This window comes from Apodemus sylvaticus, chromosome 22 (assembly GCF_947179515.1).
Source record: "Apodemus sylvaticus chromosome 22, mApoSyl1.1, whole genome shotgun sequence".
NCBI classification, from domain to species: Eukaryota; Metazoa; Chordata; class Mammalia; order Rodentia; family Muridae; genus Apodemus; species Apodemus sylvaticus.
In genome coordinates this window covers 1176562-1202020 of record NC_067493.1, presented here as the reverse complement: position 1 = coordinate 1202020, position 25459 = coordinate 1176562, and positions in this window count along the sequence as shown.

Sequence of the window (25459 nt, the reverse complement as noted above, 5' to 3'; positions counted from 1 at the left end):
TATTAAGCAGGCTGGTGAGAGACTAGGATGCTGGGGGGTTACGTGTTTGTTCACCAGGTTTGTCTACAAATCAATCTCCAAACCATAACAAAGGAGACAACTGTAGTGTACAACCAGTGAAAGTGAACATGCTGACAGCAAGTTAATAATAATAATAATAATAATAATAATAATAATAAAAATTGTAGTAGTAGTAATAATAATAATTAATTAATAAAATAAACGTCTATGACAAGCTGCTCACAAAGTCATTAGAGAATCACAACCAACATTAAGACCTGATGCCCCCATTTTCTACTTGAGGAAAGCATAGTTCTGCCACATGGGAAGACTACACTGGGTGACAGCCATGTAAGATGGAAATACACCTTTGAACTTGCAGACAGGAGCTGAGCACGGCTGTCCTCTGAGAGGCAACACCAGCGATTGACTGAGACAGAGGCAGATACTCACAGCCAACCATGGGACCCAGGTCATGGATCCCTATGGAGAGTTAGGGGGAGGATGGAAGGAGCTGTAGGGGACACCAATCCCTTAAGAAGACCAACAATATCAAGGACCCCAGACCCCTGGGAGCTCGCATATTCTAAGCCATCAACCAATGAACAAGGGCTGTTCCATGGCCTCAGGAACATAAGTAACAGAGGACTGCATTGTCAGTACTCAGTGGGAGACTATACAGCTAATTCTGTAGAAATGTGATGCCCCTGAGAAGGAGAATGGGCGAGGTGAGGAGGTGGTGTGTGGGTGGCTGAGAGGAGTAGAGCTGAGTGTGATGAATCACCCTCTCAAATAAATGGGAGGAGGAATGGGGTAAAGAGCCCTGGGAGTGGAGACCAGAGAGTGGGGCAACAATTGGAATGTTAATAAGTAAACTAATTAAAAAGTAATTGAGAGAGAGAGAGAGAGAGAGAGAGAGAGAGAGAGAGAGAGAGAGAGAGAGAGACTATTGTATGGAGGGCTAGCCTTATCCAGCATGTCTTTCCATAAGGTATTCATGTATGTAGACTGAGATAGCTCTTCTCAAACCCAGGCACACACTTGGTAGAGACAATAACAGCCTGAGGCTTGGGCCTTGGGATCTTTTCCTGAGGCCACAATGCACTGAGAATAAAATAGAGCTCCTTGTCTAAAGCCAGGAATATGCTAGGAGAGCTGGTAATGATCTGGGGCCAGGGCCTTCAGGACATTTTATGTCCTCAGAACCCACCTCTGTCCACCATATGGGGCTGCGGTTGTCAGTCCTAAGGCCACTGTAGGCTTGGTCAGTAATGTTCCTGAGATAAGGTCGTTTCTCCAAGTGCAGAATTTTATGATAGCTTCTGCTGGCTTCCTGTTTATTTCCATTTTCCCTCTGTAAGTAATTCACAAGATGGTTTACTTAAGAGCTTTAATTAGCATAAGACAGGGCTTCTGCAAGATATCCTCATCACAATATTTATACATAATTTTATCATTTTAAAGATTTATTTTAAAAGGCTTATATATTTTTATATTCATATTTTTGTCAAAAATATATTTTATATTTATATAAATACATATTTATGTTTTATAATCATATTTTTATAATTTTATTTTTGTTTAAAATATAAAATAAATATGTAAATATAAATATATATATAATACAGAAATACATACACAATTATATGAATAAATATGTAAATATATGCTTTTCTTAAGAGCTTCATTTAGCATAAGGCATGGCTGCTGTAAAACCTCCAGCCCACAACTTTGATTCTTATGTTTTTTTCTTTTTAAGTATATATATATATATATATATATATATATATATATGCAGTACTTATTTACATACACTTCCTGAAAAATGAGGTTTGGAGAGCAGTATATACATATATATACAAACATATATATAAACACATATATACAAACATATATACATGTATATATCTATATTATGTATATATATGTATATGTGTACCATAAATAGGGACAGTCTCCTTTCCCTATTTAAATTGTGTCTATTTCATTTATATATTTTATTAGCATACAGAATAAAATCTGACTGGAGATGTTGCGAGTCTCTGGAGATACCCACTAAATGTCATTAAGGCTGCATCACATGGTGACACTTAAGGTAAAACCACACCACACATATTCAGTGTGAGCATCTGATGCATGGAGACCCATCACCCATGTACACACAATGCCATCACCACACACAAACATTTATGGGTGTGCACAGCTCAAGGAGTTCTCACAAAATTACAGAACCACCATAATTGTGGCCGCCACTGACACGGGAGGTGGGCGGAGCTCAGAGAGACTGACTGTTACTGTGGGCATCACTGACACGGGAGGTGGGCGGAGCTCATTGAGACTGACTGTTACTGTGGGTGTCACTTATAAGGGAGGTGGGTGGGGCTTCATGTTTTATAAGCCTTACCACTGTTGGTCTTTCTTAAAGTTTAACCCCTCAGTAGGCTAAGTCATGCACCAGACTAGAGAGTGGTCACAAACCTCTCAGTGTGAAGACGACAAATAAGTATCATTTCTTACAGTTTGCTCTCTGACCATCATTTTTCAGGAAGTGTGTGTAGGAAATAAAATAAACACTGCACAGAAATACTGAGCAAAATGTTTTTCCTTGAATATTCAACATTTTCTTTAATTCACACCACATGGAATTCTCAACAGAGATGGGAAGTTTCGGGTAATTCATCCTGCATTCACTGAGAGAATGACTCATCCCTGGGTATCAGGCTGCTCTGTCAGCATTAGTAGCTCACCCTGGGTTTGAATCAAGTCCCATTGAAGCTTGCTGGGCATAATCTGATTTGGTTGTTGAAACAAAAGCACCAAGAAACAAAATCACCCACACACTTGGAAATGATTTCAGCTTGCACAAGCCAAGAGCCAAGAAGAAATTGGCTGTGTGGGAAATTCGCAGTTAGCAGAGCCCTGAGCTTCCAAAGATGTGCGCAGACCATTGCCATTCCTCTCTGGAGGAAGAGCAGCCCCACAGCGACCCCTGCTGTGAAGAAGTAGCAGCACCTGGACCTCAGGGTCAGAGCTGTGGATCTATGGATCATTGTAGATACTGGCTTCTTGGTCCCTACTACAGCTGTGGCCTCGGCAAGTATAGACAAGCCAACAAGGGGACTAATTATGAACCTGCCATGCCAGGATTGCAAGACTCTCCAAAAATTCGGTGTGTGTGTGAGAGTCAACCGTGGTCATCCTGTGTTTTCCCTCTCTGGCAAGTATACTCTTGAGCCATGTCCCCAAGGCAACAGGGAAACTACAGCTAGATGAAAAGACCAGCTGGGACAGAATACCAGTTGAGCACTTGTCTGCGCCATCTGGAAAATCTTAGAACAGAAAGGAAAGCAGTTGCAAGGAGATTTTGTTTGCACTGAATTTGATGCACTGTGTGAGAGGGGGACAGTGTGGCAAGTCTTTGCAAACTTTGTAGGGCCGAATGGGTCATTTACCTAAGGCAGGCAGTTTGAAGCCTGCTTTTTGAAATGTCAGGAAGCTGAGCTGGTTAGAAAGCAAACCGAACCCACAGCACCTGCAATGCAACTCCATCCTTGAGCCCAGGGGCTAGGCGTTTGGGTCAGCCTTTAGGAGCACACATTCCAGAACCTGAGCTCCTGCAGAATTCCAACTCTCCCTGGCTGGCAGATTTCAATCTTGTCAGTGAATGTTTAGAGGAACAAAATCACATATGAGGTTTCAAATCACCTTTGGAAAACAATTAGGGCCTCCTGACACCCTAAGGGAATATGGCTTGGGTGACAGAAAAAATAGAAATAAAATAAAATAAAATAAAATAAAATAAATTAAGGAGCATAATATTAGTTACATCAGTTTGGCTCCAGTCTGTTATTTTGCAGATCACTAACATTTCCCTAGCACTACAAATATCTTCTCACCTCATTGGAACTCACTTTGTAGACCAGGCTACTAACAGAGAGATCCACCTGCTTGATTCTCTCCCATAGTGTTTGGATTAAAGGTCTGAGTCGCCACACCTAGCAAAAGACACTTGCCTTTAATCCAGAGATTGAATCTGGAACACACACCTTTAATTTGGGTCACACCTTCATCTTGAGGCCTATATAAAGACACAGAGGAAGTAAGTTTTCACATTGCGTGCTTGCTCTCTCCTGGATAGCAAGGATTAGGACTTCCCTGGCATTATTTCTTACTTGTCTGTGATTGCATCTTCTACTGAAGACCAGCTGAGACACCCAGCCTCAGGGACTGAGACCTTCTGGATTCTTGGACTTTGCTTCCCATCCAGCTGTTGTGGAATAAGGCAGCCTGCAGTCTGTAAGTCATTCTAATATAATCCCCTATCAAGAAAGAGAGAGTTAGTGAGAGATCATTCTATGTTATCTTTTACTCTTTAAAACAGGCAGCCCAAGTAGATTTTCTGACCCATGAGCCCTTCCCCCATTGCCTGTTTCATCAGTCCATTATAATTTTAACTCTAGACAATTGCATCCAGAGTGATAGGATCTTAGCTTGAGAAGTTTCACTCCTTTCCTGTTTGCTTGCTTTGATTTTCGAGCCTAGGTGCTCCTGTGTAGCGCTAGCTGTCTTGAAACTAGGTTTGACTACCAGTTTGGCCTTGAGATCAGAGATCCAAATGCTTCTACTTCTATGCCCAATCTGCTTCATTCCTATAGGTGCTGAAACTAAATCCTTGCACCACCAGACTGGGCACAATCTTGCCTCCTTAGGCAATGCAAATAGATGCTAGTATTGTGGGTTTAACACCCAATTTTGCACAGTGTAATGATTGAGAGGGTATTAATAACTAACTGGAGATTCCTCTATATCAGAAGGTCAAGTACTTTCCCTCGGCATTCCATGGATAACCTGAAGGTTCTAAAGGAGTACTGTTTCAGTTTTCTCAAAAATACAGAAGATTCCGAAGAGCATGGACTGCCGAGTGCACGAGACTTGCCAGCCCTGAGTACAAGATCTTCAAAATCTCAGCCACTTTCTTTCTGTGGAGAGCCAAACCACAACTTTGAGGCTGGCTGGATTTTTGATTGGGATCTATACCCCTTTTACTATGTATTTGAGAGTTTGGACAACCTGAGATACAGCAGCAGATCGAATTGTGTCATGAAGGGCACAGGGGTCTTTCAGACTGAGAGTCAGAGGGAGCCACAAGTGTCCTCAAGAGATGTGGACAATGACAAAAGCAAAGGTATAGAGGAGCCAGACAACCCTCGCCAAGTTTTCTCAGGGAGAAAGGCCTGGAACTTGAGACCTGTGATGGTGGAGGCTGCACTGACTAGGATCCTGCTTTTGACAGTCCCAGGAACCTAAGATGCTGCATGTGGCTTCAAAGGACTTTCAGCCAGAAGAAGAAGAAGAAGAAGAAGAAGAAGAAGAAGAAGAAGAAGAAGAAGAAGAAGAAGAAGAAGAAGAAGAAGGAGGAGGAGGAGGAGGAGGAGGAGGAGGAGGAGGAGGAGGAGGAGGAGGAGGAGGAGGAGGAGGAGGAGGAGGAGGAGGAGGAGGAGGAGGAGGAGGAGGAGGAGGAGAAAAAAATCACCCAGGATTCTGTTTGAGGCCCAGTAACCCTGATGCCTGCTAAGATTTGCAATTAGGAAATCTTCTGTCAGCTCCTGTATCACAAAAAAAGAACATACAAAGGCAGCCAGGTTTCTGCAGCCATCTACTTCATGTTTGGTTTTTTACAACTTTCTTAATAGCAGTGTTGAAATGCTGGAAATTTGTGTCCTTCTTGAAATGGACTTAGGGAAAAGGTGAAGTGTAGCGTGGATACAGATCATGATACACTGTTCTCTAAACCAGGCACCCGAAATAGATTTGTTGGCCCATTATCCCATTCCCTTTGCCTGTCTATTGAGTCAGCTATTATGCTTACCTCTCGACAATTGCATCCAGAGTGAGGGGATTTTATTTTGAGAAGTGTCACATCCCATTTTTTTTCCTGCTTGTTTTTTATTAGGAGCCTAGGTCACAGGAATAAATGGTGTTTTGTTTTTGTTTTTATTTTTTAAGAAGTCTTCAGGCAATCTTAGGAAACCTGGTTCTCATGTGTCCTGCGCCATAAGATAACCAGCACACCGGGAGTAAACTTAAGAACTTTGAGGAACCCCTGTGCTGAATCCACGTGGATGACAACTGTTTTGAGAGTGTAGAGATCCAACACGGCCCAGAGATACTGAGAAACAATGGCAGCTGAGAGGACCTAAAAACAAAATGAAACTGGGTCGGTATCACATTTCTCATATAATCACACATAGGCGCCAGGGATTTTGTCCAGTATTCCCTCCACTCTTTCTGGACTCTAGGTTTTTGCAAAAGATCCTAGTACAGCCTGAAAAGTCTGGTTCCTTTGGAAAACTAAAGCACCTAGAAACAAAATCAACTATGCTGCTTGCAATCAAGGTGTGATTTAGGATCAGACTGCTGACAGCACAGCATATCTCCTGCATACTCACACTCTAATGTCAAGCATTTTGGTTGGTGTCTAGGCACATGGGTTCTAGATCTTGGGTTCACACACAATCCCACTGTAGCCTGCCTGTCAGGGTCTGATTCCGTCGGTAAAATAAAAGCACAAAATCATGGATGAGGTCTGAAATCACTCTCAGATTTCAGCTCAGAGGTTGTTGACAGACGAGTGGAAATTGCATAAGCAGAAATTCTCAAGCACTCAGGGATAGGGCTGACCAGGGGGAACTGTCACAGTGCATTGTTAGCTCCTGAGCGCCCTCCACTGGAAGCAATCACAGGCTTGCAGCTGGGAGCCAAGAAACATTCATACTTCTGGGCAGACTTATTCATTGCCCAGGCTCCTTTTCTAGCTACTGCAGGTGTGGCCTTGAGATGCCAAATCTTTTAAGTTCAGCTCCATTTTAGAGAACCTGACCTATGTTTGAACACAGGTAAAGTAACCGGCTGGTACCTAACATGAGTTTCCACATAGCCTCGAGACAGAATTTTGCTGTGGGGCAAATTCCCAACAAGACCGTCATTTCTGGGTTCCACCTTCGAAAAGACCTCCATCTCCAGGTCATTCACCCAACAAACACACACCCCCAGGTTACAAGCCAACCCCTTGCCTAACCTCCACCATTTCAGAGGAGAACAGAAATTAAATTTATAACTCCCAGCACCAGGCAACTTATTAAAGGCCACAAAAGCTTTCCAATTAGATGTTTACATATGGACTCCCTGCTTACAGCTTTCTATAAAGCCTTGCCCTGATGGACATATGGGGTTAGCCGCCCAATACACACACAAACTCTCCTGAGTAAATGTGGTGCGAGGCAGGGATGACTGCAAGCTGGCTGGAATAAATACCCTGCTGTGAGCTGCATCAATCAGCTCCTGTCTGTGTTTTGGAGATCACTAACATCTCCCTGACACTACATTCAAAGGAGTGGGCAGATTAATTATGGACTTAAGTAGGATCACAAAGCTGGCCCCAAACCCTGCATGTGTGAGTGAGAAGCCATCAGTTAGCATCTTCTGTCATGTTACACACTGGACAAGTGTTCACCAGGAAGATAGCCATGGAGTGACTGCAGAAACGAAGCCAAGCTCGAGAAAGTCAGCTCAGAGAGCAGAGCTTTGGTGTCCTGGACCTTGCTGTCCTGGAAAAGCCTCTTCACAAACAACCAAAAAAGCAGCTCCAGTTTAGATTCAGGCAGAGAGCAGTTTATAGACCTGCAGAGGTGGGATGGGATGGGGGAAGGCAGCTGACTCTGTACACGTGCAGGGCCTAAAGGGTGCCTTTGTCAAGACTGCCTCACCATGCATTCAACAATGGAAAGAAAGTGGACAGATTTTCAGCATTTAGAAACAACATGAGTGCAGAGAGAACATGAAACAAACTCAAATTGCAGATTCTGCAGCTCATCTCCTTTATTCTCCCACCCAGGCACCTGGCATTTCTGTCAGCATTTAGTAGCACTTCTTGGTTTCTAATGAAATCTGACCACAGACCATCAGTATAAAGAGAATACCTAGAAACAAAATCCTAAAAGTGTTTTGAAATCATCTTCAGATTGCAGGTCAGGCCTGCTGACTGCCTAGCAGAACTTGTTTCATTTTTTTATTAGATATTTTCTTATTTACATTTATTTCTTTGTTTGGTAGAACTGTGGATCTGCAAATGGAGACTTTTGCCTTCTTGCCAGGACTCCTTCCTTGGCTCTGGCTCCTGCATTGCCCTCAATAACCACAACCACCTGATGTGAGTGAGCAGCTGCTTCACACTTCAGAGTGGCATTTCCCCACCATGAGGGACTTTACTGTGAACCGTGAGCTGGAATAAACCTGTTCTCCTGACAGAGTATTTTATCAAAGCAGCAGCAGTGATTAAGATACTTGTGAATTGACCTTTATCCATTCAAGGTGGTCACAATGAGAGGTAATGTTGTGTTTTGTTTAAAGAATTAATTAGATGTTTTCTTATTTACATTTATTTTTTTTTGCTTTTGTTTTTTTGAGACAGGGTTTCTCTGTGTAGCCCTGGCTGTCCTAGAGCTCACTCAGGCTGGCCACAAACTCAGAAATCCACCTGCCTGTGCCTCCCAAGTGCTTTTTTAAAATTATTTTTATTTTTATATTTATTTATATTTTTTATATATTTTATATTATATATTCATATGTTTATATTTATATTTTATTTACATTTCAAATGCTATCCCCTTTCCACATTTCCCCTCTGAAAACCCTCTATCCCATCCCCCCTCCCCATGCTCACTAACCCACCCACTCCTGCTTCCCTGACCTGCTTCCCCTACCCTGGGGCAATGAGCCTTCATGGGTCCAAGGGCCTCTCCTCTTATGGATGTCCGACCAGGCCATCCTCTGCTACCCATGTGGCTGGAGCCAAGGGTCCCTCCATGTGTACTCTTCGGTTGGTGGTTTAGTCCCTGGGAGCTCTGGGGTTACTGGTTGGTTCATATTGTTGTTCCTCCTATGGGGCTGCAAACCTCTTAAATTCCTTTGGTCCTTTCTCTAGCTCCTCCATTGTTGACCCTGTGCTCAGTTCAATGGTTGGCTGACAGTGTCCCCCTCTGTGTTTGTCAGGCACTGGCAGAGACTCTCAGGAGACAACTATATCAGGCTCCTGTCAGCAAACACTTGTTGGCTGGCCCCGATATGCTTGCTTTACCCTAACTCACCCAGACAGGGATTGCAACACCATCGAAGGTAAGAGGAGGCCTTTTGTCCACCGTCCATCTCTGCTGCCTGATCTCAAGGTGGTCACAAGATGGCATGAAAATTTGACCAGGGTGTATATTAGGCAGAGAGAAAATAAAAGCCCTACAGATTTTTTATACAGGGTCATGGAGGCATTTTTGACAATACACACCCATGGACCCTGAATCAGCAGAAGCAAAGGAAGGAGACCTCAAGAAATTTTCAACTTGGGAGATGAAATAGATAAAATAGAAAGAACAATTCAGAGAATTAATGAAACATGGAGTTGGTCTTTGGATCCTTTTATTAGACAATATAAACAAACCCCTATTAAAAGATAAAGAATATACAAATTAATGAAATCTAAAATGAAATGGGGGATTAAATAACAGGTAATAAAGAAATCCAGAGAGTCGTAAAGACATAGTTTAAAAAGGGTGCATTCCACCAACTAGGAAATTCTAAAAGAAATAGCTAACTTCCTCAATAGATTCCACATCCCAAAATTAAACTAGAGAAAAACAACTTAAACTGACATAAACATGAAGGAAAACAGAATTCATTAAAAATATGTCCCCAGTATGATCCCACATCCATGAGTTTTAGGGTAGAGTCCTACCAGACTTTCAAAGAGAATTTAACAAGAATTCAGTGTATTCAACAATATAGAAACAAAATGAATATTAGTCAATTTATTTTCTGAACCCCTGATTACTCATATATCCAGTCAGGAAAGATTGAGCAATTAAAGAGAATTACAGACAAATTTTCCCTAAAACCACAGATTCAAAAATACTTAAAAGATAAAACAAATAAAATAAAATATAAAACTCATCAAAAGATCGTCTACCATTAACAGTGAGGAAGGCTTCATTCTAGAAACAGTGAGGTTCAACCAAATGGGATTAAAGTGTAAGAAAAACCAAGAATTGATCATCTCATGAGGTAATGTAAAATTCTATGACAATATTCAACACCACTTCATGATAAAATTCTCAGAGTTCTGGTGCTTACTGGGGCTGGAACGTGGCTCCTTCTATTCCATTATCAGCAGCTTTCAATATTTCAAATATATCACTGCCTGATCTTGGCTTTCCTGGAACTTGCTTAGAGATCTACCTTGATCTCAAAGATCTGCATGACTCTGTCTCGTGAATGGTGGGTTAAAAAGCATGTAACACCATGGCTGGAACTAAGTCTTTCTGCTTATATTTTAAACTCAGAACCCAGAATCCAAATCTATCTCTTGGCAATTTGACACATAATTGTATCTTCATGTGTCTACATCAAAACAGTATCCAGGTAATAATAATTCCTATCATGATACAGTTCACTTTCATACAACTGCAAATCCATATGTTTAGCTGAATGTAATCTTGTCCTAATGTAACCATTCCTTTAATGCCATTGAATATCCTTGATCACAAGATTAAACGTCATTCAACTTCCTAATGATGCCTTGTATTTTGAACCTTTCTTTTTTTCTTTTAATTTTACATTTTTATGCTTGTTAAAACCTTTCAGGCCAAATTCTCTGCAGTGAGTTTCATGATGTACTTTGCCAATACAATTATTATAAACAGTTTTACCTTTAACCTCAAGGAAACTCTTCAGACAAGGGCAGCAAACTTCTTTGCAAAAGCATCAAAAAACAACTCCAGAGTGGAAATAATCCCAAGCACCCACGTCTATCATATCCTACTATGATACCCTCCTAATTACCACTCAATTCATGATCATATTCATTACGATTTTCTCCAGTAAACAGAATTTGGAGACTTATCCCTGATAAAAACACTTTACCACTCTGATTACATTAACAAGGTTTCTGTCCGTTGTGTGTTCTTTTATGATATTTGAGATTACTGTGATAGGCAAAAGCTTTACCACATTGATTGCACTCATAAGGTTTCTCTCCAGTATGTGTTCTTTTATGATATTGGAGAGTACTGTGCTGTGTGAAGGCTTTACCACATTGATTGCACTCATAAGGTTTCTCTCCAGTATGTGTTCTTTTATGTCTTTGTAGATCATGGTGACATGCAAAGGCTTTATGACATTGATTACATTCATAAGGTTTCTCCCCAGTATGTGTTCTTTTATGATATTGGAGATGACTGTGCTGTGCAAAGGCTTTACCACATTGATTACATTCATAAGGTTTCTCTCCAGTATGTGTTCTATTATGTCTTTGTAGATCACTGTGACATGCAAAGGCTTTATCACATTGATTACATTCAAAAGGTTTCTCTCCAGTATGTGTTCTTTTATGTCTTTGTAGATCACTGTGACATGCAAAGGCTTTACCACATTGATTACTCTATCAATGAGAGTATCATAAGATTTCTCTCCCGTATGTGTTCTTTTATGATATTGGAGATGACTGGGTACTGCAAAGGCTTTACAACATTGATTACATTTATAAGGTTTCTCTCTATTATGTGTCATTTTATGTCTTTGTAGATAGCTGGGTCTTGCAAAGGCTTTTCCACATTGATTGCATTCATAAAGTTTCTCTCCAGTATGTGTTGTTTTATGATATTTGAGATTACTGCATCTTGTATAGGCTTTACCACATATATTACACTCATAGCGTTTCACTCCAGTATATCTTCTTACATGCCTGCAACGATAATTAACACATGTGAAAACTTTACAGCATTCATTACTCTAATCAATCATGTAATCAATATGAATTATGTTTACAATTTGTCTAATGGTAAAAAAAAGCATCAGATCTTAAGGATTTAGCACTTTATATGTTCATGGTGTTCTCACTCATCATGAGTTGTTCAAGACACCTGTGATGGTTATTACATAGCTCATATTTATAGTACCCTCTTTTTATATGATGTATTTTAGCTATCTGAAGAAAGTTATAAAAACTCTGATCTTTATAACACTGATTGTATTCATATTTTTCCTCTACTGTGAATTACAACATTTTTGACTGGGAACCAGGACCCAAAGAAAAATTTCCAAATTCCTAAGTGCCCATGAAGGTTTTCTACACTTTCAGTTTAGGGATATTCCACGTAAAACTAAAAAAACCAAGTAATTGCCAATGTCTTTCATATTCCTAATTACTTTCAAAGGCAGAATACTACATAACTTCTTCTTTCAGAACAAATATTTTATGTTTCTTTTTTCAATATCCCAATGCTCACATAATTATTATCCATTACAACACATGATATTCCTAATAAAAAGAGTCATAAGTGAAAGGTTTACACATTACATTCACAGTGTTTTAATTTTTATTTCTTATAACATGTGCAATATGGATTAATGTTTCTCCACAACAACATTCTTGATTCTCATAAAATGCCCTCTCACCAAACTTAACCATATTACTACAAGAATATGAGTATCACCAAATTTTCCGTGGACGATTTTCTTATTAAAATGTTTTGGATATAAATTTATCGCTATTCAATGTGCAGTTTCTAAATACTATGAGACACTACCGATTTGCAGGTCCACAGCATAGCTCTAAAGTAGCTACTTATCAAATGGATACACAAATCAGGTATCAGACCTTGAGGCACATGGTTTTGTAAGAATATTATAATCATAGTTACAGTTAAAGGACTGTTATTTTACACTCTTGTTTTTGCTGGAGATTCCATAAGATATTAAAATTTCCTCAGAGACAAATTTGTATCAGCTTGCACATGAAAATTACCTTTCATGTCTTCCAATACTATGAAAATGTTCTTCAAGATGATGGTCTTCCCAATTATAGCCTAAAATACAATACCGGAAATGAATGATAAACTATTAGAAATTAGGAAATAATCAAGGTACTGTGAATTTTCACTGCACCATGAAAGTTACAGTGAAAATTTAGTGAAACTGAATTATTCAGTTCAATCTTCATTATTCACAATGAAAATAATAGAAGATCATCAATAATGAATAAACATTTGTTTCCTTTAGAAAAAAATAACAATATTACCTATAGTTTTGAGGTTCAGGTAGGTTTCCAACATCACATCTTTGTAGAGATTCTTCTGGGAAGGATCCAGCAAATTCCATTCTTCCTCAGTGAAGTTCACATGCACATTATCAAAAGTCACTGCATTCTAAATTTCCCATACATGTGAACAACACAAAGCACGATACTAACATCAATGTAAAGGAAATACATGCTTTTTCAAAAACATATTCACATAATTTTGGCACTTGCTCCACTTATATTCTGACTCAGAATTTACAATCACTGTGTCATTTTAGAAGGAGCTTAAATTATAAAATTCATCTGTGTTGCTTTTGAACACTTTGTATAGGATAAAGCCTTGCCACAGAAATGCCAATTAAGAGGGAGATGCAGGAGAAACAGATCCACAACATTGAGCACACATCTGAAAAATTTTATGAACATTTACTAACTACAAGAGTGATGGGCAAGCTGGATGTATTTGCCCATGACTTCAATCACAGATGTACAAACATGTGTATGTCAGTGAGTTGGATGGCAGCATGGCATAAGTATCAGGATCTAGGAGATCAAAAGTTATATATTAAGACCCTCAATCCCTATAAAAATCAACCAAGGAAATAAAAATAATAGAGAACTCAGAGTTCTTTAGTAAAACTTCCCACAATGAATTATACATTCTCTTCAGATTTGTATTCATCTTGTAGAAGCATTAAGTGCAACAGTTTAAACTATAACATTAATAAAATTTTACTAAAGGGAAATGCATGCTTAACCAGTTACAAATGAACAGATGAAAATATAGTAATTTAAATGTTGATCATAAGTAAGCAATATAGGATATGAGAGATAGCTCAGCAATGGAAAGCTCTAGCTGGTCTTCCACATTGTGGTTGTCAATTTCTCACATACAGATGGAGACCAACAACTCCTCATTACTTCAAGATCAAGAGTTCTGAGGCCATCTTATGACAACAATAAAGAAGAGACATATGATATTCATATTCATGCACATAGGACAATACTATTTATTCAAACATTTCAGAACAATCACAAGTGTGAGGAAGTATATCATACACCTGGAATCCAAGGACCCTGAAGGCCCAGGTAGTATTGACGTAATGAACACATATCAACTTGAGAAATAGAATATAACCTATATATTTGGCCAAATTTCAAAGTGATACATGAGATTTAAAAGTTTCACAAAAGCATATCCTTATTTTGCAAAACCATGTCAGGTGGCTTATGTGGTTCCTATATCGACTATCAGGAGAGTAAGGATTTCACAGAGAGATTTTGTCTTGAAAAACAAAAACAAAGAAATAATATTTAAAAAATATTAAACCACTGGGATTGCAAAATGGCTTAGCATTAAATGCAAATGGGTTTAAAGCATTTTATGTGATTTATGGACAGAGTACAAATGTTGACTGTATGGGAGCATGTGAAGAATCCTGATGGATCAGTTTCAACTACAGCACAGTAGACACATAGAACAAAATTTGTCCCATCTAAAAGAAAGGCAAGGGCACACCTGAAGCACAGAATGAGGGAATTGCCAATGAAAACTCGCCCAACTGGAGACCCACCTTATGGGTAATCTCCAATCCTTAACATTATTATGGATACAATATTATGCTCACAGACAGGAGACATTCATAAGTGTCCAATGAGAGTCTTCAGCCAGCAGCTGACTGAAACAGATGCAGAGAACCAAAGTGAACAAGGGATGAACCTTGTAGATGCTTAAGGAAGAGTTGGGGAAGGATTGAAGGCCCTGAAAATGGTAAGAACTCCACAGGTAGTCTAGCAGACTCAATGAACTTTTAACCTTGGGGACATTGACAGACAGAGCCATCAACCAAATAGGAGACACAGGCTGGCCTAAGGCCTCTGGTACATAAGTAGCAGAAGTCCAGGTTAGTCTCCATGAGATTCCTCCAATAACTGGAACAGGCAGTGTCCCTAAAGCTGCTGCCTATCTTTGGTATCTGTTCCTTTAACTGGACTCCAATGTCTGGCCTCAGTGGGAGAGGATGCACTTAACCCAGCAGACAATTGAAACCCCACATTTTGGGGATACCCAGGGGACCCAATGAACTGCATTCTGAGCCTGGATGCTATAGGCTCATGTTTATCCTGTGATGAAAATGCATTCAGTGTACAGTGATCCTAATAGTCTGCAGGAACTCTTACACAGTTCAAATGTCTAAAGTGTCTTCTGACACTCAAGGCAATATCTAGAAAGTCGAATCTTTTAAAATCAGAAAGCAAGTCCTATCTTTCCAATATAAAAATGGTACAGAATAAACCCTTCCTCTTCCAGTAGACAGGAGTATACACTCCTTTTTCAACCTCATGCCATGCCTGCTAGGAGAAAATTTAGGCTTTCCATAAGATTCACCACACAATTTATTATCCCACATGCAATTTACACAGCTCTATCTAACACTGTACAAAAACCGTAGACAGCATAACCTCTCTCCTGACTAAGTCTCCTGGGGGATTGTTAAGATCATAATTTCCTGCCTGAGACTTCTGCCAGCTTTCAACATGAGCAAGCATTCCCTCTTGAACATACCCACCAAACAGGTCAGTAAAATGGGAAAAAACGCAGTTAACATTCTCTGAAAATACAGACAGCAAACAATACCATGGGAATAAAATTACCACCTAAACAAGACAAACCCAGAGACAAGTATCTAGACATATCACCACAAACCCAGATACTTAGATATCAGCATAGGAATATAATTAGCATAAACCAGGAAAATATGTCAACAAGAAATACAAAGTGTCCTGTCACAGCAGGTCCTCAAAAATTAAAACATGCAAGAGTTCTGATACAAAAGAAGTTGTTTGTGGAAAGGAGAGGAGTGAGAACCTGGGGAAGGGATAGGGATGCACAAGAGGGCCTGTGGACTGGAACACATATAGGAAGCAGAGAGCCTGGGATGAGAGTAGAGAAAGACTATAGCGGGGGCTTGTGTAGAGAACAGAAACAGGGAACAAATATAGAGAGCAGCTGAAGCTAGTGCTCCATGTATATAAAGCACACCTGACAACATCAGCAGCTGAGGGAGGCAGGTAATGACTTAAGCAGGTACTCAGTCCCTGAGAGCAGGCCATTGAAATTCCCTGCACGTTGACAACTACAGAGGCAAGGTTCACACACACTGAACAAGAAAGTAAGATAAATAGAATAAATGAGCTTATTGGTCAAAAAATAATTTGTGTATAAAATTTTACTGGCACTAAATAATGAGGAACACCACAATGTATCAAAAGCAGAGGCTTCAATTGACTGTAATAAAAGAATATCACCTCAAAGGTCAAGAAAACAGTTTTTATGAAATCTTACATGAATAATTTCTAAACTAAAGAAAAAGATTCCTATTACGGTACATGAAGCATCCAAACTACCAAATAGAGTGAAACAAAAAAAAGTTCCCTTGCCACAAAATATCCAAAACACTATACATGTAAAGAAATATGAAAACTGCAATAAAAAATGAAACAAAAACAAATCATAGTTTAAAATAGACCTATTAGTTTCATACCTGCCTTCTCAATGTGTAGTGTAAAACACAAAATGTTTTGGACATATCCTTCAGAATCAAGAAAAGCACCCATGATTCTTCTACAAGCAAACCAATGGTACAAATGATTTGGGAAGATCCAGTCTTGATAGTAATGATATTCAGAGGTCACCATCTTATTTAGCATGTAAGAAGCATCACTAGAAACCGCACAGGTAGTCACATCTAGCTGATGATTCCCATCCAACCACTGATAGGAGCCTGCACCTCAGCACCCTCTGATCAGCCACCTGTTCCTCCCCATTGTGGGGAGATATACTGTGCTTACCATTTTCAGATTTCAGGGCTTCCCTGAGGTCCTCTCACAGCACAACACAGAACAGCAGAGCTCAGATCAGGAAACAGTGAACTATCCTGGTCTGCAAAGCCACAGGGAACTTGAACAAAGGTACCCGGAAGACCTCGCCTCTTTCTTTGAATGGCAGGTCTGGCTGGAGGTCTGGATTGGCCAGTAAGCCTTACCACTCCTTAAGGTTAATTGCGCTTCTAATCCAGGGCAATTTTTTTTTCCAGATCTTAGGATTGGTTTGCACTCACTTAGCATTTGTGCCTGCCTTGCAAGAGCACTTTCACACCACCCAGGCCCAGGGGACAACCCACTATTCCAGCTCAGGCTACTCAGCTGCCTGCTACTCCCCTTGTGAGCAATGACCCTGCAGTTACTTACCAGGACTTAAATTCAGACCTTTCCTGAGATTTCCTCACAGCACTTGCCTTCCTCTTCCTGTAATCAAGGCGAATAGCTTGCATAGCCCATTCCTCAGGTGCAGTGAGGGAATCAATCTGACCCACAAGGGGAAGGGTACCCAGGCTATTAACTGTAAAGAGTGACTTTACAAAAAAGAGTTTTGTATTATAGCTTCATTCTGGGCTTAGGGAAGTTGCAGCTCCATTTCAACAGAAGATAAGTCTGTGATATTGAAGTTTCCCTTGTCACACAGTAATTATTAAAAGAAGAGGACTACTGTCTCTGAGAAATTATCATAAATCTTCTTTCTACATAATCAGAAAAAAATCACTCTCTCTATGAGATATATTGATCTTAAGAACCTGTGCTAACACAACTGTGTGTGTTTTTCCCCACCTTGATATTGAGAAAAGTGTGCTGACTAACAACAGTGGTGCACAGTGTTTGCCATCTGTTTCCTGATATTCTCCCGGGATTGTTTCATACCTATCATCTGGTGGGAGGGAATTGTATGAAGCCACAAAGTAAAACATGTATTTCCTAAAATCCCCCTTTAATGTTAAAAGCCTGGGAATCCTTCCACTGATGAGCCAGCTTTATATCTTCATTGAAAGACAAGTAACAGGTTATCCACCATGATTACACAAAGAAGAAGGGGAAGTGCTGTGAGGAATTCTCAAGCAAGCTATGAAGTCAGGTCATGATGAGTGCAGGATCACTGCCCACAAAGGGGAGGAGAAAGCAGCTGAACAGCCTCAGTTGCAATGGTGTGTCCTCCTCCAGTGCTGGGTGGGAGTGCAGATGGATGAGGTTCTTGGAGGACAGGCACAAATGCTATGGAAGTGCAAACCTGGCCTGAGATATGTGAAAGGTCCGGCCCAGGACTGGAAGCACATTCTAACCTTGGGGAGGGGTAAGACTCACTGGCCAATCAAGGACACCAGGTGGACCTGCCAGTCAGACTAAGAGGAGGGTTCTTTCTGGAACCTTGTTGAAGTTTGTTTTTGCTTAACAGGCTTGAATGGTTCTCAGTGACCTGCTTTGAGTGTTGCTCTTGGGTGCTGTGTGGTGACCTCAGTAAGTTCTGGTTTTGAGACATGTTGAACACAGGGTCTCTGCCTATAATGAGGAGAACATGGATGTGCAGTGGAGCTGGTGGTGGTGGGTCCTCCCTGGGGCTGGATGGGAAGCATCAGCCAGATGTTGCCAGATGTAGCCAGATGTGGACACCTCTGAGTTCCTTTGTGGTGCTCCTCACTACCTATATCAGGCTGTCAACTCTGAAAAACTAACTTCACCAGCAAGGCTGAATCTGCTCAAAACATGTGAGCCAAGGACTTGCTTCAAGTAATAATACAGGTAGGATGCTTAACGTGGAGAGCTCTATTTCCTCTTAAATCTACAAGCTCTGCTCTTAGCATTTACTACGTATGTATAAGATCCATTTGCAGTTTATTTTTTGGAGCTTTTGAAAAGCATCTCATGTGTTGGGTGGAACTCTAATATTAAATTGAGATACAGAAGAGTAGAACGGAAGATATAAAGGATTCACCAAGCTTAGGAAATAGTGACAGTAAGTAGCACTTAGCTGATTGAAGACGACCTTAAAATCACCCCACTGATAGTATATTAAGCAGGCTGGTGAGAGACTAGGATGCTGGGGGGTTACGTGTTTGTTCACCAGGTTTGTCTACAAATCAATCTCCAAACCATAACAAAGGAGACAACTGTAGTGTACAACCAGTGAAAGTGAACATGCTGACAGCAAGTTAATAATAATAATAATAATAATAATAATAATAATAAAAATTGTAGTAGTAGTAATAATAATAATTAATTAATAAAATAAACGTCTATGACAAGCTGCTCACAAAGTCATTAGAGAATCACAACCAACATTAAGACCTGATGCCCCCATTTTCTACTTGAGGAAAGCATAGTTCTGCCACATGGGAAGACTACACTGGGTGACAGCCATGTAAGATGGAAATACACCTTTGAACTTGCAGACAGGAGCTGAGCACGGCTGTCCTCTGAGAGGCAACACCAGCGATTGACTGAGACAGAGGCAGATACTCACAGCCAACCATGGGACCCAGGTCATGGATCCCTATGGAGAGTTAGGGGGAGGATGGAAGGAGCTGTAGGGGACACCAATCCCTTAAGAAGACCAACAATATCAAGGACCCCAGACCCCTGGGAGCTCGCATATTCTAAGCCATCAACCAATGAACAAGGGCTGTTCCATGGCCTCAGGAACATAAGTAACAGAGGACTGCATTGTCAGTACTCAGTGGGAGACTATACAGCTAATTCTGTAGAAATGTGATGCCCCTGAGAAGGAGAATGGGCGAGGTGAGGAGGTGGTGTGTGGGTGGCTGAGAGGAGTAGAGCTGAGTGTGATGAATCACCCTCTCAAATAAATGGGAGGAGGAATGGGGTAAAGAGCCCTGGGAGTGGAGACCAGAGAGTGGGGCAACAATTGGAATGTTAATAAGTAAACTAATTAAAAAGTAATTGAGAGAGAGAGAGAGAGAGAGAGAGAGAGAGAGAGAGAGAGAGAGAGAGAGAGACTATTGTATGGAGGGCTAGCCTTATCCAGCATGTCTTTCCATAAGGTATTCATGTATGTAGACTGAGATAGCTCTTCTCAAACCCAGGCACACACTTGGTAGAGACAATAACAGCCTGAGGCTTGGGCCTTGGGATCTTTTCCTGAGGCCACAATGCACTGAGAATAAAATAGAGCTCCTTGTCTAAAGCCAGGAATATGCTAGGAGAGCTGGTAATGATCTGGGGCCAGGGCCTTCAGGACATTTTATGTCCTCAGAACCCACCTCTGTCCACCATATGGGGCTGCGGTTGTCAGTCCTAAGGCCACTGTAGGCTTGGTCAGTAATGTTCCTGAGATAAGGTCGTTTCTCCAAGTGCAGAATTTTATGATAGCTTCTGCTGGCTCCCTGTTTATTTCCATTTTCCCTCTGTAAGTAATTCACAAGATGGTTTACTTAAGAGCTTTAATTAGCATAAGACAGGGCTTCTGCAAGATATCCTCATCACAATATTTATACATAATTTTATCATTTTAAAGATTTATTTTAAAAGGCTTATATATTTTTATATTCATATTTTTGTCAAAAATATATTTTATATTTATATAAATACATATTTATGTTTTATAATCATATTTTTATAATTTTATTTTTGTTTAAAATATAAAATAAATATGTAAATATAAATATATATATAATACAGAAATACATACACAATTATATGAATAAATATGTAAATATATGCTTTTCTTAAGAGCTTCATTTAGCATAAGGCATGGCTGCTGTAAAACCTCCAGCCCACAACTTTGATTCTTATGTTTTTTTCTTTTTAAGTATATATATATATATATATATATATATATATATATATGCAGTACTTATTTACATACACTTCCTGAAAAATGAGGTTTGGAGAGCAGTATATACATATATATACAAACATATATATAAACACATATATACAAACATATATACATGTATATATCTATATTATGTATATATATGTATATGTGTACCATAAATAGGGACAGTCTCCTTTCCCTATTTAAATTGTGTCTATTTCATTTATATATTTTATTAGCATACAGAATAAAATCTGACTGGAGATGTTGCGAGTCTCTGGAGATACCCACTAAATGTCATTAAGGCTGCATCACATGGTGACACTTAAGGTAAAACCACACCACACATATTCAGTGTGAGCATCTGATGCATGGAGACCCATCACCCATGTACACACAATGCCATCACCACACACAAACATTTATGGGTGTGCACAGCTCAAGGAGTTCTCACAAAATTACAGAACCACCATAATTGTGGCCGCCACTGACACGGGAGGTGGGCGGAGCTCAGAGAGACTGACTGTTACTGTGGGCATCACTGACACGGGAGGTGGGCGGAGCTCATTGAGACTGACTGTTACTGTGGGTGTCACTTATAAGGGAGGTGGGTGGGGCTTCATGTTTTATAAGCCTTACCACTGTTGGTCTTTCTTAAAGTTTAACCCCTCAGTAGGCTAAGTCATGCACCAGACTAGAGAGTGGTCACAAACCTCTCAGTGTGAAGACGACAAATAAGTATCATTTCTTACAGTTTGCTCTCTGACCATCATTTTTCAGGAAGTGTGTGTAGGAAATAAAATAAACACTGCACAGAAATACTGAGCAAAATGTTTTTCCTTGAATATTCAACATTTTCTTTAATTCACACCACATGGAATTCTCAACAGAGATGGGAAGTTTCGGGTAATTCATCCTGCATTCACTGAGAGAATGACTCATCCCTGGGTATCAGGCTGCTCTGTCAGCATTAGTAGCTCACCCTGGGTTTGAATCAAGTCCCATTGAAGCTTGCTGGGCATAATCTGATTTGGTTGTTGAAACAAAAGCACCAAGAAACAAAATCACCCACACACTTGGAAATGATTTCAGCTTGCACAAGCCAAGAGCCAAGAAGAAATTGGCTGTGTGGGAAATTCGCAGTTAGCAGAGCCCTGAGCTTCCAAAGATGTGCGCAGACCATTGCCATTCCTCTCTGGAGGAAGAGCAGCCCCACAGCGACCCCTGCTGTGAAGAAGTAGCAGCACCTGGACCTCAGGGTCAGAGCTGTGGATCTATGGATCATTGTAGATACTGGCTTCTTGGTCCCTACTACAGCTGTGGCCTCGGCAAGTATAGACAAGCCAACAAGGGGACTAATTATGAACCTGCCATGCCAGGATTGCAAGACTCTCCAAAAATTCGGTGTGTGTGTGAGAGTCAACCGTGGTCATCCTGTGTTTTCCCTCTCTGGCAAGTATACTCTTGAGCCATGTCCCCAAGGCAACAGGGAAACTACAGCTAGATGAAAAGACCAGCTGGGACAGAATACCAGTTGAGCACTTGTCTGCGCCATCTGGAAAATCTTAGAACAGAAAGGAAAGCAGTTGCAAGGAGATTTTGTATGCACTGAATTTGATGCACTGTGTGAGAGGGGGACAGTGTGGCAAGTCTTTGCAAACTTTGTAGGGCCGAATGGGTCATTTACCTAAGGCAGGCAGTTTGAAGCCTGCTTTTTGAAATGTCAGGAAGCTGAGCTGGTTAGAAAGCAAACCGAACCCACAGCACCTGCAATGCAACTCCATCCTTGAGCCCAGGGGCTAGGCGTTTGGGTCAGCCTTTAGGAGCACACATTCCAGAACCTGAGCTCCTGCAGAATTCCAACTCTCCCTGGCTGGCAGATTTCAATCTTGTCAGTGAATGTTTAGAGGAACAAAATCACATATGAGGTTTCAAATCACCTTTGGAAAACAATTAGGGCCTCCTGACACCCTAAGGGAATATGGCTTGGGTGACAGAAAAAATAGAAATAAAATAAAATAAAATAAAATAAAATAAATTAAGGAGCATAATATTAGTTACATCAGTTTGGCTCCAGTCTGTTATTTTGCAGATCACTAACATTTCCCTAGCACTACAAATATCTTCTCACCTCATTGGAACTCACTTTGTAGACCAGGCTACTAACAGAGAGATCCACCTGCTTGATTCTCTCCCATAGTGTTTGGATTAAAGGTCTGAGTCGCCACACCTAGCAAAAGACACTTGCCTTTAATCCAGAGATTGAATCTGGAACACACACCTTTAATTTGGGTCACACCTTCATCTTGAGGCCTATATAAAGACACAGAGGAAGTAAGTTTTCACATTGCGTGCTTGCTCTCTCCTGGATAGCAAGGATTAGGACTTCCCTGGCATTATTTCTTACTTGTCTGTGATTGCATCTTCTACTGAAGACCAGCTGAGACACCCAGCCTCAGGGACTGAGACCTTCTGGATTCTTGGACTTTGCTTCCCATCCAGCTGTTGTGGAATAAGGCAGCCTGCAGTCTGTAAGTCATTCTAATATAATCCCCTATCAAGAAAGAGAGAGTTAGTGAGAGATCATTCTATGTTATCTTTTACTCTTTAAAACAGGCAGCCCAAGTAGATTTTCTGACCCATGAGCCCTTCCCCCATTGCCTGTTTTATCAGTCCATTATAATTTTAACTCTAGACAATTGCATCCAGAGTGATAGGATCTTAGCTTGAGAAGTTTCACTCCTTTCCTGTTTGCTTGCTTTGATTTTCGAGCCTAGGTGCTCCTGTGTAGCGCTAGCTGTCTTGAAACTAGGTTTGACTACCAGTTTGGCCTTGAGATCAGAGATCCAAATGCTTCTACTTCTATGCCCAATCTGCTTCATTCCTATAGGTGCTGAAACTAAATCCTTGCACCACCAGACTGGGCACAATCTTGCCTCCTTAGGCAATGCAAATAGATGCTAGTATTGTGGGTTTAACACCCAATTTTGCACAGTGTAATGATTGAGAGGGTATTAATAACTAACTGGAGATTCCTCTATATCAGAAGGTCAAGTACTTTCCCTCGGCATTCCATGGATAACCTGAAGGTTCTAAAGGAGTACTGTTTCAGTTTTCTCAAAAATACAGAAGATTCCGAAGAGCATGGACTGCCGAGTGCACGAGACTTGCCAGCCCTGAGTACAAGATCTTCAAAATCTCAGCCACTTTCTTTCTGTGGAGAGCCAAACCACAACTTTGAGGCTGGCTGGATTTTTGATTGGGATCTATACCCCTTTTACTATGTATTTGAGAGTTTGGACAACCTGAGATACAGCAGCAGATCGAATTGTGTCATGAAGGGCACAGGGGTCTTTCAGACTGAGAGTCAGAGGGAGCCACAAGTGTCCTCAAGAGATGTGGACAATGACAAAAGCAAAGGTATAGAGGAGCCAGACAACCCTCGCCAAGTTTTCTCAGGGAGAAAGGCCTGGAACTTGAGACCTGTGATGGTGGAGGCTGCACTGACTAGGATCCTGCTTTTGACAGTCCCAGGAACCTAAGATGCTGCATGTGGCTTCAAAGGACTTTCAGCCAGAAGAAGAAGAAGAAGAAGAAGAAGAAGAAGAAGAAGAAGAAGAAGAAGAAGAAGAAGAAGAAGAAGAAGGAGGAGGAGGAGGAGGAGGAGGAGGAGGAGGAGGAGGAGGAGGAGGAGGAGGAGGAGGAGGAGGAGGAGGAGGAGGAGGAGGAGGAGGAGGAGGAGGAGAAAAAAATCACCCAGGATTCTGTTTGAGGCCCAGTAACCCTGATGCCTGCTAAGATTTGCAATTAGGAAATCTTCTGTCAGCTCCTGTATCACAAAAAAAGAACATACAAAGGCAGCCAGGTTTCTGCAGCCATCTACTTCATGTTTGGTTTTTTACAACTTTCTTAATAGCAGTGTTGAAATGCTGGAAATTTGTGTCCTTCTTGAAATGGACTTAGGGAAAAGGTGAAGTGTAGCGTGGATACAGATCATGATACACTGTTCTCTAAACCAGGCACCCGAAATAGATTTGTTGGCCCATTATCCCATTCCCTTTGCCTGTCTATTGAGTCAGCTATTATGCTTACCTCTCGACAATTGCATCCAGAGTGAGGGGATTTTATTTTGAGAAGTGTCACATCCCATTTTTTTTCCTGCTTGTTTTTTATTAGGAGCCTAGGTCACAGGAATAAATGGTGTTTTGTTTTTGTTTTTATTTTTTAAGAAGTCTTCAGGCAATCTTAGGAAACCTGGTTCTCATGTGTCCTGCGCCATAAGATAACCAGCACACCGGGAGTAAACTTAAGAACTTTGAGGAACCCCTGTGCTGAATCCACGTGGATGACAACTGTTTTGAGAGTGTAGAGATCCAACACGGCCCAGAGATACTGAGAAACAATGGCAGCTGAGAGGACCTAAAAACAAAATGAAACTGGGTCGGTATCACATTTCTCATATAATCACACATAGGCGCCAGGGATTTTGTCCAGTATTCCCTCCACTCTTTCTGGACTCTAGGTTTTTGCAAAAGATCCTAGTACAGCCTGAAAAGTCTGGTTCCTTTGGAAAACTAAAGCACCTAGAAACAAAATCAACTATGCTGCTTGCAATCAAGGTGTGATTTAGGATCAGACTGCTGACAGCACAGCATATCTCCTGCATACTC